Here is a 14,172-nt window from a genome sequence, read left to right as displayed (position 1 = left end):
TTACAGGCATTTTATTTCCAGAAGAAACCCATCCTAGTGCAATTTTTTAAAAAAAATTTTTTTATTTTAATTTTTTTAAAAAAAATTTTTATTTTTATTTTTTTAGAGACAGGGTCTTGCTCTGTTGCCCAGGTTAGAGAGCAGTGGTGCAATCATAGTTTGTTGCAACCTCCAAGTCCTGGGCTCAAGCGATCCTCTTACCTCAGCCTACTGAATAGCTGGGACTACAGGCATTGCCACCATGACCAGCTAATTTTTTAATTTTTTTTTTTTGTGGAGATGGGGTCTTCCTATGTTACCCAGGCTGGTCTCAAACTCTGAGGCTTAAGCAACCCTCCTGCGTCAGCCTCCCAAAGCACTAGGATTATAGGTGTGAGCCACTACACCCAGCCTCCTGGTGCAATTTAAATCCATTTTGTCTCGTATAAGGTTCAACAAAAGAGAAAATGGCAATGGACTTCCCTGGACATTTCTTGACTTGTTTTTGTTGTTTTGTTTTTTTTCAGTATGGAGTTTTGCTCTGGCACCCAGATTGGAGTGCAGTGGCTCAGTCTTGGCTCACTGCAACTTCTGCCTCCCAGGTTCAAGCAATTCTCCTGCCTCAGCCTCCCAAGTAGCTGGGATTACAGGCATGCGCCAACACGCCTGGCTAATTTTTTATATTTAGTAGAGACGAGATTTCACCATGTTGGCCAGGCTGCTCTTGAACTCCTGACCTCAGGTGATCCACCTGCCTTGGACTCCCAAAGTGCTGGGATTACAGGTGTGAGCCACCGTGCCCAGATGACTTGTTTTTCCTTACTTGATAGCCATGCTTATAATTCTGTCACCACCTTTCTGCAATCCCATGAGCTAGCTTTCATACTCCTACTTGGATCATGGGAAGAGCTTACAAAACTCATATATTGCTGTTAGGAATAAAATAAATAACAATTATCACAATCTTGTTTTTTTTTTTTTTTAAATAACAGAGTGAGTTTTCTTTGCAAGTGGATTTGCAAATTTAATGTAAAAATATATAATCTTCAATAATTTTAAAATTATATTTCTTCTTCTCTCCCCAGCTTTATTGAGGTATAATTGCTATGCAGAAAACTGCACATAATTAATGCCTACAACTTGCTGAGTTTGGACATATGTATACATTTGTGATACCATTACCATAATCCTGGTAATAAACATATTCATTGCCTCCAAAAGTTTCCTTGTGTCCCTTTTTTTCAGGTTGGGGGGCCTTCTTTAGAAAGTTTACCTTAGGCCAGGCATGGTGGCTCATGTCTGTAATCCCAACACTTTGGGAGGCTGAGGCAGGTGGATCACTTGAGGTCAGGAGTTCGAGACCAGCCTGGCCAACATGGTGGAACCCCCATCTCTACTAAAAATACAAAAGTTAGTAGACATGGTGGCGGGTGCCTGTAATCCCAGCTACACGGGAGGGTGAGGCAGGAGAATTGCTTGAACCCGGGAGGTGGAGGTTGCAGTGAGCCGAGATTGTGCCACTGCACTCCAGTCTTGGCAACAGAGCAAGACTCTGTCAAAAAAAAAAAAAAAAAAGAAAGTTATCTTTTTTATTGAGATGTTTTGAAGCATTCCTGTTTTATCAAGACATCATTATGATATCTAACATAAAAGTATTTGGAGATTTTTGGAATTCTTGGACATTTTGGTTGAGGATGCGTATTAATTATAGTTGCTTTATTTGCACTAAACCCCATGGTTTTAGAGAATGAGTAACAACATGCCAACCAGGAAAATTAATTCTAGGTTATATGATTGAAAAAAATTAAGAGCAGTGGGATCTTAGAGAACATTTTGCCAAAAATAAATCAGTATAGCCTTTTTCTCTGGTTACCATTAGATGTTAAGCAGTTAGTGACCTTCCACAATTTAAGCAAAAGTCTTAAGTGGAAACAAAGAAGGGACATCTTTTTGAGACAGATTCTTGCTCTACTGCTCAGGCTGGAGTGCAGCGGTGTGATCTCGGCTCACTGCAACCTCCGCCTCCCAGGGTCAAGCGATTCTCATGCCTCAGCCACCAGAGTAGCTGGGATTACAGGTGTGCACCTCTACACCTAGCTAATTTTTGTATTTTTGGTAGAGACAGGGTTTTGCCATGTTGGCCATGCTGGTCTCAAACTCCTGGCCTCAAGTAATCCACCCGCCTCCGCCTCCCAAGGGGAGATTTCTTAAAATATGAAATCCATTGAAATATTTAGGTCTTGGCCGCATGTGGTGGCTCATGCCTGTAATCCTAGCACTTTGGGAGGCCGAGGCGGGTGGATCATGAGGTCAGGAGATCGAAACTGCCCTGGCTAACACGATGAAACCCCGTCTCTACTAAAAATACAAAAAAAATTAGCTAGGCGTGGTGGCGGGTGCCTGTAGTCCCAGCTACTTGGGAGGCTGAGGCAGGAGAATGTCATGAACCTGGGAGGCAGAGCTTACAGTGAGCCAAGATCGCACCACTGCACTCCAGCCTGGGAGACAGAGAGAGACTCCGTCTCAAAAAAAAAAAAAAAAAAAAAAGAGAAATATTTAGGTCTTATACAGGCACATATTTGATTTCTCCAGCATTACAGATAATTGAAAAATCATTCCCCCTTCCAGAAAGTTTGGGTAAAGACCTCAAAAATAGTATGTCAGGCCGGGTGCAATGGCTTACATCTGTAATCCCAGCACCTTGGGAGGCCAAAGCAGGTAGATTACCTGAGGTCGGGAGTTCGAGACCAGCCTGGCCAATATGGTGAAACCCCTTCTCTACTAAAAATACAAAAAATTAGCTGGGTATGGTGGTGGGCGCCTGTAATTCCAGCTACTTGGGAGGCTGAGGCAAGAGAATCACTTGAACCCGGGAGGCAGAGGTTGCAGTGAGCCAAGATCATGCCATTGTACTACAGCCTAGGCAACAGAGTGAGATTCTGTTTCCAAAAATATATATATATATATTACGTCAGAGAACTGAATGTCTGTGGCTATCGCCACATGAATAGTCTGTATTCTAAGACTAAGGGATTAGCACAAATCCTCTGAATATCAAATATATAATTGAATTTTTTCCTTTGCATTGTTTATCATGGTGTCATACAGGACTTCCTAAATTTTTTTTTAATTTTCTAAAAAATTTTAAGTTCTGGGGTACATGTGCAGGATGTACAGGTTTGTTACGTAGGTAAACGTGTGCCCTGGTGGTTTGCTACACCTATCGACCCATCACCTAAGTATGAATCCCAGCATGCATTAGCTATTTTTCTTGATGCTTTCCCTTCCCCCTTGCCACTCCCCAACAGACCCCAGTGTGTGATGTTCCTCTCCCTGTGCCCATGTGTTCTCATTGTTCAGCTCCCACTTATGAGTAAGAACATGTGGTATTTGGTTTTCTGTTCCTGAGTTAGTTTGCTCAGGATAATGGCTTCCAGCTCCATCCATGTCCCTGCAAAAGACATGATCTTGTTCCTTTTTATGGCTGCATAGCATTCCATGGTTTAAATGTACCACACTTTTTTATCCAATCTATCATTGGTGGGCATTTTCGTTGATTCCATGTCTTTGCTATTGTGAATAATGCTGTAATGAACATACCTGTGCATATATCTTTATAATAGAATGATTTATATTCCTTTGGGTATATACTCAGTAATGGGATTACTGGGTCAAATGGTATTTCTGGTTCTATGTCTTTGAGGAATCACCACATCCTCTTCCACAATGGTAGAACTAATTTACATTCCCACCAACAGTGTAAAAACGTTCCTATCTCTCCACAGCCTCACCAGCATCTGTTGTTTCTTGTCTTTTTAACAATCGCCATTTTGACTGGGACTGCCTAACTTTTTCCTTATAATCAATAATTATTGACTAGCAAAGCAGAACCCTCTCTATCCAGCACACCTTATCCTGGCTCCTGGAGGATGCTTCTCTTTGTGTTTCTCTTGCAGAGTGTGTACTATTTGGCAAGAACATACTGAGTGATTTGTACAAACTATAAGAAATGTCAGGCCAGGCATGGTGGCTCACGCCTATAATCCCAGCACTTTGGGAGGCCAAGGTGGGGAGATCATTTTAGGTTAGGAGGTTGAGACCAGCCTGGCCAGCACGGTGAAACCCTTTCTCCACTAAAAATACAAAAATTAGCCGGATGTAGTGGCATGCGCCTGTAATCCCAGCTGCTCGGGAGGCTCAGGCAGGAGAACTGCTTAAAACCATGAAGTGGAGGCTGCAGTGAGGTGAGATCGCACCACTGCACTCCAGCCCAGGCAACAGAGTGAGACTCTGTCTCAAAAAGAAAAAAAGCAAAAAGAAAATGTCAGGCTGGTATTTGCTTATGATCTGCCGCTCCTCTTTCTAGAAAACTGAAAGCACCTGGAGTCTGTTCCTCAAACACACCCTCCTTGTCTCGGAACCTTTTCACCTTCTCTTCCCTCTGCCTTACCACTGGCTCTAGGTACAGCTGCTCCTTCTTCCTCTTCAAGTCTTGCAAAAATAATTCCTCATATTAGAGGCCTGCTTTGACTCCTAATTTCCTAGTTTATTTCCTTCCTAACACTTAACCACAGTCCTGTTTATATATTTACTTTTTGTCTCCATCCACTAAAAAAGAAAGCATCTTAAGGCATAAGCAGGTTCTGTCTTGTTCCTTGAAAAACTCTCAGCACCTAGAACACAGGTGCTGAATAAATGTGTATCTTACACAAAACAAACCGATCACTCAACATACCCATATTGTTCTGGCAGAAAAACCGGCTGCCATTTGGAGTTATCCGACCTGGTTTTGAACAGGACACTGGAAGCCTTTATTAGAGGTTCTGAAACCCAGCTCCATATTTTTAGGTTGGTGCAAAAGTAATTGCGATTTTGGCCATTACTGGCAAAATAATAGAACCTAATAGAATAAGATTAGGAGATTCACCAACCTCATAGAATCTCCCAGGAAACTTAAAAATTATCTTTGCTCAGACCCTGCTCAGACTTAGGGGTGATGGGTCAGTATGGAAGCATTACGTTTTAAAAGCTCTTTTTGTAATTACTTGTGCAACCAACATGGAAAAGTACTGCTCTGAGTGACACAGAACTGAATAATTACCTGGCTACCCATGTTCTTATTATCTGGGTGAGTCCTTCTTAGGTCATCTAGGTTGACAGCATCCCAAACTGTTCTTCGGATCATTCTCTAGGCTGCTATAAACATTTGCCTCATTATCACAAGGGGCAGCCTTAGGCACAAACCAGATGAAAAATCAACCTCTCAGGAAAGAAAAGAGGCATTCAAGTAACCTAAGTTAATCTGTTAACACCTGTCCTGAAAACCTCAAACTAAAGGGAGAAAGAAAACTGCAGCACACTTCTCTTTTCTTTCTTGGAAGAAAGTCATCAACAAATCCCTTCATTTAGCTGTAGAAGTAAGAGGCAATCAATCAATCAATCAATCAATCAAATACTTGTGCTACAAAGCAAATAAAAAAATAATGCTGGCCTGGCACGGTGGCTCACGCCTGTAATCCCAGCACTTTGGGAGGCCGAGGCGGGCGGATCACGAGGTCAGGAGATCGAGACCATCCTGGCTAACACGGTGAAACCCCCGTCTCTACTAAAAATACAAAAAATTAGCCAGACGTGGTGGCGGGCGCCTGTAGTCCCAGCTACTCGCGAGGCTGAGACAGGAGAATGGCGTGAACCCGCGAGGCGGAGCTTGCAGTGAGCCGAGATTGCGCCACTGCACTCCAGCCTGGGTGACAGAGCGAGACTCCGTCTCAAAAAATAAAAATAAATAAATAAATAAAAAATAATAAAAAATAATGCCGGCCAGGCGCAGTGGCTCACACCTGTAATCCCAGCACTTTGGGAGGCCAAGGCAGGTGGATCACTTGAGGTCAGGAGTTAGAGACCAGCCTGGCCAATACGGCAAAACCTCGTCTCTACTAAAAATACAAAAATTAGCCAGGTGTGGTAGCATGGGCCTGTAATCCCAGCCACTCGGGAGGCTGAGGCAGAAGAATCACTTGAACCTGGGAGGCAGAGGTTGCAGTGAGCCAAGATCGTGTCACTGCACTCCAGGCTGGGCAACAGAGCGAGACTCCATCTCAAAATAATAATAATAATAATAATAATAATGATGCTCACAGAAGAGTGAGATGGTCAGATTCCATCCTCTTCATGGAAGAAATTAGACCAAATAGTGGTGGGTTCAAAAATGCTTGTTTATATGTTTTTGTTATGGCAAACTCTAAACTTTAAGGCCTTGCTTACAATTGGAACCTTTTTTTTTTTTTTAAAGAAAAAACAGTAGTTATTGATTTTTTTCTCAAGCAATAATTAATAACCCTTTTCCTCAAAATCATCATCATATGTTAATAAAGGTTGGGTGTGGTGGCTCACACCTATAATCCCAGGATTTTGGGAAGCCAAGGTGGGAGGTGAGGCCAGGAGTCCAAGACCAGCCTGTGCAACAAATCAAGACTCCTATCTCTAAATAAATACATACATACATAGCCAGGCGTGGTGGTGCGTGCTGTAGTCCTAGCTACTCAGGAGGCTGAGGTGAGAGAATCGCTTACGCCTAGGAGTTCAGTTTGAGGCTGCAGTGAGCTACAATCGTGCCGCTACACTCCAGATTTTTTTTTAGAATGACAGAATAAGACCCTGTCTCTGTAAAACAAAACAAAACAGAAAAAGAACAAAAAAACTAGGCTCATCCTGGAAGTCAACTGGAAACCACTCTCCTCCTCCAGTTAAAAATGCCAAGACTCGACTGGGCGCAGTGGCTCACACCTGTAATCCCAGCCTTTGCGGGGCTGAGGCGGGTGCATCATGACGTCAAGAGATTGAGACTATCCTGGCCAACATGGTGAAACCCCGTCTCTACTAAAAATACAAAAATTAGCTGGGTGTGGTGGCATGTACCTGTGGTCCCAGCTACTCGGGAGGCTGAGGCAGGAGAATTGCTTGAACCCAGGAGAGTGAGACTCCATCTCAAAAAAAAAAAAAAAAAAAGTGCCAAGACTCTTGTAAAACAGAGAGAACACAGGATTGAAAGTGGAAATATCTGAGTTGTAGTCCAGGCTTACTACTAACCAACTGAATGAGTGATTAGCAATTTTTTCTTGTCTGTGAAATAAGACTCATAACATCTATGCTGCCTGCCTCACATTGACGTTCTTTATTTATTTATTCTGAGACAAGGTCTCGCTCTGTCACCTAAGCTGGATTGCAGTGGTACAATCATGGCTCACTGCAAACTCGGCCTCCCAGGCTCAAGTGATCCTCATGCCTCAGCCTCCCAAACGTAGCTGAGACTAGTCACACACCACCAAGCACACATAATTTATTTTTAATTTTAATTTGTTTTGTTTTGTCTTTAGAGGGTCTCGCTCTGTCACCTAGGCTGGAGTGCAGTGGTGCCATCATAGTTCACTGCAGCCTTGACCTCCTAGACTCAGGCAATCCTCCTGCCTTAGCCTAGAACTACAGGCGTGAGACACCACACCCAGCTTATTTTTATTTTTGTAGAGATGGGGTCTCTCACCATGTTGCTGAGGCTGCTCTTGAACTCCTGTACTCAAGTGACCCTCCTGCCTTGGCCTCACAAAGTGCTGGGATTATAGGTGTGAGCCACTATGCCTGGCCTTGTTGCTGTTTCTTATAGATAATATTCATAAGCATTCTCCAAAAATACTACATTGTGCAAATAAAAAGTACTGGTCTTTTGTCTTGTTAGTGAACTTTAAGGAAAAATAAATCCAGTTATAGGAATTAAAAATATTGACTTAGGATATACCATGTGCCCTGCAAAGTGCTAAACAAAAAGAATGGCCCATAATACTTACTTTGTGACACATGCTTGGCATATATCTACCACCAGAGAAACTGAACACGTTACACTTAGAACAACAGGTAGATCAACAAACAGGGAAAGTAATTTCCTTTGCAGCAGGAGAGAAGCTCAGCTCAGCCAAGTCCAGGAATAACATTGAAAAACCCACTTATTTCTTCCCCAAAGTCTGTTTTCACCCCTAGATCTCAAGTTCTTTCATTTCCACTGAAACAACCCAGGGCATGGAAGGGACTACTTAAATTCAGGGGCCCTCTTATCAGTTAAGATTAGGGCAACAAACTTGAACAGTTGTGAGTTAACAAGCTACCATTCAAGGAATCTTCAGTAGGTAAGAGGATCTGGAAAGTTGAAAGTTGAAAGCAGTTTTGCAGGTGATTTTAGGACAGCTTAAAACAGAAGAAAGACCTGCTGTTGCCTGATTTCTCAAATCGAGAAGCAAATTTAGAGGTTGTCTGGTTGAGAATATGCTGGCACTGATACAAGCTGGAATCCTGTGTGTTCAAGACAAGTTTTTAACCTCACCTAGACTTAGTTTCCTTATTTATCAGTAAGACACAGACAAAGATATCTTCTCTGCAGGGATAATAATCTGAATCTTAGAGATGATACATATAAAGTCATCGCATATTAAGTTGTCAACAAATTATAGCTAATTTTTTTAAGGCCAGTTGAGTGATTTTCAGACTTGTTCTAGTGGCAGAGCATTTGGAAGTTGCAGATCATTGTGAAATGCTGAAATGTGGTATCAAACCATGTGAACGTTTTTTAGTAGCAAATATGACTACATTGCCTATGAACAATACAATATCAGAAATAAGAACATATATGTTCACCAAAACAAAAAAGAAAATTCCCCAATACAAGCTATTGAACTGGATAATGAGTCAGAATCTTCCCACGGTATTCGTTGGCTACTTGTTCATTTCATCAGCCTGGGGTTGGAGCTAGTGGTAAGTGTAAGCAGAAAAGCACATGAGGCAAATGGAGAAAAGACTAAACATTCAGATGAACTACAGGCCTCAAAGAATTTGCAAACCTCTGCTAATAACCGTATACTAGAGCTGATCAATGAATCCAAAGATTTTCAAACATTTTTAAAGTGAGGAAATTCTTTCTTCAAAAAGACTTTTTTTCTTTTTTGGCAGAAGAACCCTGAGATGTAAAACAGAAAAGCGGAAACCCCAAAGAGAAAATGGAACAAAGGCTCAGCTGCCCTCTTGCAAGCCCTGGGATTCCCCGACCCTCCCCAGCTCTCCCAGGCATCTCTGAAGATGTCTTGCGCTTGGTGGGGCACATGCTGAAAATCTGTAAGTCCAGCCCCCTCATTCTGCAGATGAGAAAATTAAAGCTGGAGTGGCTGAGGGATTTATCTGAGGTTGCACAGTGAGTTTGTGGGAGAACCAACACTAGAACCCAGGCCTATGAGTCTCACTTCAGCATTTTCTTCCATTCTGCCAGGACTACTCAGACATTACTCCAAAATAATCTATTGGTTAAATAGGTGGGGCAGAACCTTGGCAAAGGGGTCAACTTGGAAAAGGTCAACTCCCCAAAAACTGTACCTTCTCAAACTGTCAGGTTGACCAGATGTCCTTCCTTTGCCTACTTTCTTATCATGTTCCATGCTGCACCCAGATTACCTGTTTATGTCAGAGATCACACACTGGCCCACACCGTGTCTTTAACTATCTTGAATCAGTTGCCAGCATCTAAAAATCAGAATATTTTGGTTTTAAAAAAATTTTTATTAACATTTTTATTTTTTGAGATGGAGTCTCACCATCACCCAGGCTGGAGTGCAGTTGCTCAGTCTTGACTCACTGCAACCTCCGCCTCCCAGGTTCAAGCGATTCTCCTGCCTCAGCCTCCGAGTAGCTGGAACTACAGGTGCACACCAGCACGCCTGGCTAATTTTTCTGCATTTCTGGAAGAGACAGGGTTTCACCATGTTGGCCAGGCTGGTTGCAAACTCCTGACATCAGGTGATCCATCCACCTTGGCCTCCCAAAGTGCTGGGATTACAGGCGTGAGCTACGGTGCCAGCCCATGAAAGCAGCATTATTTTTTAAAATATATTTTTTAAAGTTTTTAATAGAGACAGAGTCTCACTATGTTGCCCAGGCTGGTTTTGAACTCCTGGGCTCAGTTGATCATCTGGCCTCAGCCTCCCAAAGCACTGGGATTACATTACAGGCATGAGGCACTGCACCCAGCCAAGAAAGCAGATTATTTCTGAAGGCATTCACCTCATCGTTTGAAACTGGATTGTCTTCTCTATTTTAGGTTTATCTTTGTTCCTGTAAGTTCAGTTCTCAAAAATACTTCTATAGACATAAGCTTTAAACCACCGGTCACAAACTCAAATGCCTACCGGGACCAGACAGTAATGGGCACAAGCTAGGAAATGAGGCAATAGGGACTGCTGGGGATGACAAACTGGAGAGTGCATAGCTTTACTCGGCTCCTGGGATTATTATCTATTGGGTATAAGAGTTCAATGTTGCTAGAATTTCTCGTTTTTCAATAGAAACTGGGAATCCAGGCCGGGCGCAGTGGCTCACGCCTGTAATCCCAGCACTTTGGGAGGCTGAGGCGGGCGGATCATGAGATCAGGAGATCGAGACCATCCTGGCTAAAATGGTGAAACCCCGTCTCTACTAAAAATACAAAAAATTAGCCGGGCGTGGTGGCGGGCGCCTGTAGTCCCAGCTACTCGGGAGGCTGAGGCAGGAGAATGGTGTGAATACGGGAGGCGGAGCTTGCAGTGAGCCGAGATCACGCCACTGCACTCCAGCCTGGGTGACAGAGCGAGACTCCATCTCAAAAAAAAAAAAAGAAACTGGGAATCCAAATTTTTAGGCAAAATATTCTGATCTTAGGACGGGCGCTGTGGCTCACACCTGTAATACCAGCACTTTGGGAGGCCAAGGCAGGTGGATCACCTGAGGTCAGGAGTTGGAGACTAGCCTGGCCAACATGGTGAAACCCTGTCTCTACTAGAAATACAAAAAATTAACCTGGGCATGGTGGCGCACGCCTGTAGTCCCAGCTATATGGGAGGCTGAGGTAGGAGAAAAAAAAAAATGCTGCTTTCTTGCATTGATTATGAAGGAAACTTTCAGTGTTTCCTGAATTGTTTATTTTTCTGAGGGCTGTTAAATTAACTACAAACTAGCTGGACTACGAGTCCCAAAATTGCTTTCTGGGTGTCCCTGTTTATACTACTATCTGTAGCACAACTCCAAACACCCCTGCCCCTCAGGAGACGTGTCACTAAACCACACAGCAGCCTTTTTCCTGTGCCCCCATGCACCTCAGTTAGCACTGGGATTAGGAGAAACTGGCTGAGAGCCCCAGGATTATCCCCAGGACAGGGCAACCGGGCATGGCATGAGAGATAGGAACCATTCTTAAGGAGCTGCTCGATCCCTGCTTTCCAGCAGTGGCAATCCAGACTCTCATCTCATTATTCCTCCCTGCACATCCCAAGATCAGTTATCCCCAGATACACCCCCTCTCCTTCAATCATCTTACTCTCTTTCCTCATGAAAACTTACCAAAGTATCAGATATTCACACAGAGGTTTCATTATTTTATTTTATTTTATTTTTGAAACAGTTTTGCTCTTATTGCCCAGGCTGGAGTGCAATGGATCGATCTCGGTGCAATGGATCGATCTTGGCTCACTGCAACCTCTGCCTCTGGGGTTCAAGTGATTCTCCTGCCTCAGCCTCCCAAGTAGCTGGGATTACAGGCACCCACCACCATGCCTGGCTAATTTTTGTATTTTTAGTAGAGACAGGGTTTCACCATGTTGGCCAGGCTGATCTCAAACTCCTGATCTCAGGTGATCTGCCCGCCTTGGCCTCCCAAAGAGCTGGGATTACAGGAGTTAGCCACCGCGCCCGGCCCCACACAGAGGTTTTAATAATTGATATCTGCATCTATCTATCTATCTATCTATCTATATTTTTTGAGACAGGATCTGACTCTGTTATCCAGGCTGGAGTGCACTGGTGCAATCATAGCTCACTGCAGCCTCCACCTCCTGGGCTCAAGTGATCCTCCTGCCTCAGCCTCCTGAGTAGCTGGGACTATAGGTGCACACCACCGCACCTGGCTAAATTTTTTTGTATTTTTTGTAGAGATGGGGTTTCAACATGTTGCCCAGGCTGGTCTCAAACTCATGAGCTCAAGTGATCCACCCACTTCAACCTCCCAAAGTGCTGGGACTACAGGCATGAGCCACTGTGCTTGGCCTGATATCTGCATATTTCTACTTTAGCATTTTAACCTAAAAGTGGGTATTGCTAATAATAAAATTTTAGAGATCACAATAAGTGGGTAAAAAGAACATTTTGGAGATAAAAAGGTCTTACCCTCAAATTATACCACAAGGAAAGTTTATGACTTTATTTGAAAGGCTCCAACTTTATAATCTCCACTCCTTCAAGACTTGGTTCAGGTGCTACCTTCTCAATGATGCCTTCCTTTATTGTAGTCCTCTCCCTTCACCCCTCCCTCCCTATTGTATCCCCTGCTTTGTTTTTCTCCCTGTCACTTAGCACCACATGATATACAGTGTTTTACTTATTTTTTTGTTTACTCTCTCTCCATTAGAAAATAAGCTTCAGGGGATAAGAATTTCTGTTTGTTCATTGCTACGTCCTCACTGCTGTGACCATACCTGGCCTACAGTAGGTACTCAATAAAGGTTTGATAAATAAATGAACTTGTCATGCCCATGCTCAGGTAACAATGTGCCAATTATATTTATTTATTTTTATTAAAATTTTTTTAGATGGGGTCTTGCTGTGTCGTCCAGGCTGCAGTGCAGTGGTGCCATCATGGCTCACTGCAGCTTCACCTCCTGGGCTCAAATGATCCTCCTGTCTCAGCTTCCCAAGTAACTGGAACTATAGGCATGTGCCACCATGCCTGGCTAAATTTTTAAATTTTATTTTATATTTTATTTTATTTTATTTTATTTATTTTATTTTATTTTATTTTATTTTGAGATGGAGTGTCACTCTGTTGCCCAGGCTGGAGTGCAGTGGTGCAATCTCGGCTCACTGCAACCTCCACCTCCCAGGTTCAAGCAATTCTCTTGCCTCAGCCTCCTGAGTAGCTGGGACTACAGGCGCACACCACCACACCTAGCTAATTTGTGTATTTTTAGTAGAGACGGGGTTTCGCCATATTGGTCAGGCTGGTCTTGAACTCCTGACCTCAGACGATCCACCCGCCTTGGCCTCCCAAAGTGCTGGTATTACAGGCCTCCCAAAATGCTGGGATTACAAGTGTGAGCCACCACGCCTGGCCTACATTTATTTTTTTAGAGACAGGGTCTCGCTATATTGCCTAGGCTGTTGAAAATTATATCAATAAACAGATGCAAAATAGAATTTCTAGACGGTGAGGGTGACTACATATTGTAAAGATGCCTTTTTGTGTGTGTGGTAGTGTACTCTTATTCTACAACTTAATTTTCTCATTCGAAGTCATTCTAATTCATTTCACAGTCTTCTCATTTTTTAAAAATGATTTCGTTGTATTCCATAATTTGGTCAACCAGTTCCCTGGAGCTCAGAAGTTTTGATGCCATCTTTCCTTTGTGTATGTATCTTTTGCAATGAACATACACGTTACCTTTTCTAAATGTTTTCAAGGATAAGATCTATTCCTCTTCCTCCTCCTCCTTCTTTTTTAAAATCTAGAATAGATGTAGGGTAGGCCATTTTGGGAAGCAGGATGCTAGATTCTGCACTATAACCACACCATATGCACATCGTGCTGTGTGTGTGTGTGTGTGTGTGTGTATGTATGTGTGTCTGAGGCAGTTGCATCTTTAACTAGATTATGAACCTTTTTTCTTTTCCTCTCAGCTAACAATGATGGGGTTCAGTTTTTTATCTGAAATGTGTCCTAGTAAATACATGTTATAATAAGACCTAATTTGAAAAAGAAACAGAAGATGTTCCCAGCTACTTAACTTTAAGCAGTGCCTTCCAGCTGTCCTTCGGGAAATATCCATTAGTCATTTTTTGTTGGTGGTGTTTATACCTTTTACTATGCTTCTTTGAGTTCACCAAACAGCACATTTAGGAAACTTTGGTTCATTTTTCAAATGCAAACATTCTGAAGCCTGAACTTCTGGTTCAAGTGTTCTAACTTGGCTTCAAGGTCAGAACACAAATTGAAGGATAGATCCCAGACCATTTTAGAATCATGATGGCAACGCATATGCCATTTGTATTGAACTAACTGACCAATGTGCTGAGCAGAGACGATGCAAAGGAGAATAATGAGAAACAGGCCACTTCAGCACATGAAAATCATCCATT

General features: G+C 42.8%; 1 protein-coding gene across 6 annotated transcripts in view; it reads right to left on the bottom strand.

Moving 5' to 3' along the window:
- The window catches only part of CHD9 (chromodomain helicase DNA binding protein 9), a 272,619-nt gene that overhangs the window by 206,690 nt on the left and 51,757 nt on the right, over positions 1 to 14,172 (bottom strand). The window contains exon 3 of one of the 6 annotated variants that reach the window (XM_063597996.1): positions 9,391 to 9,537. The exons of the other annotated variants lie outside the window; for them this stretch is intronic. The gene's annotated coding sequence lies outside the window, so the exon portion shown is untranslated. The remainder of the gene's footprint in view (positions 1 to 9,390; positions 9,538 to 14,172) is intronic. 6 annotated transcript variants of the gene reach the window in all.

Source organism: Pan paniscus, chromosome 18 (genome assembly GCF_029289425.2).
Source record: "Pan paniscus chromosome 18, NHGRI_mPanPan1-v2.0_pri, whole genome shotgun sequence".
NCBI lineage: Eukaryota > Metazoa > Chordata > Mammalia > Primates > Hominidae > Pan > Pan paniscus.
This window is presented reverse-complemented; position numbering and strand designations above follow the sequence as displayed.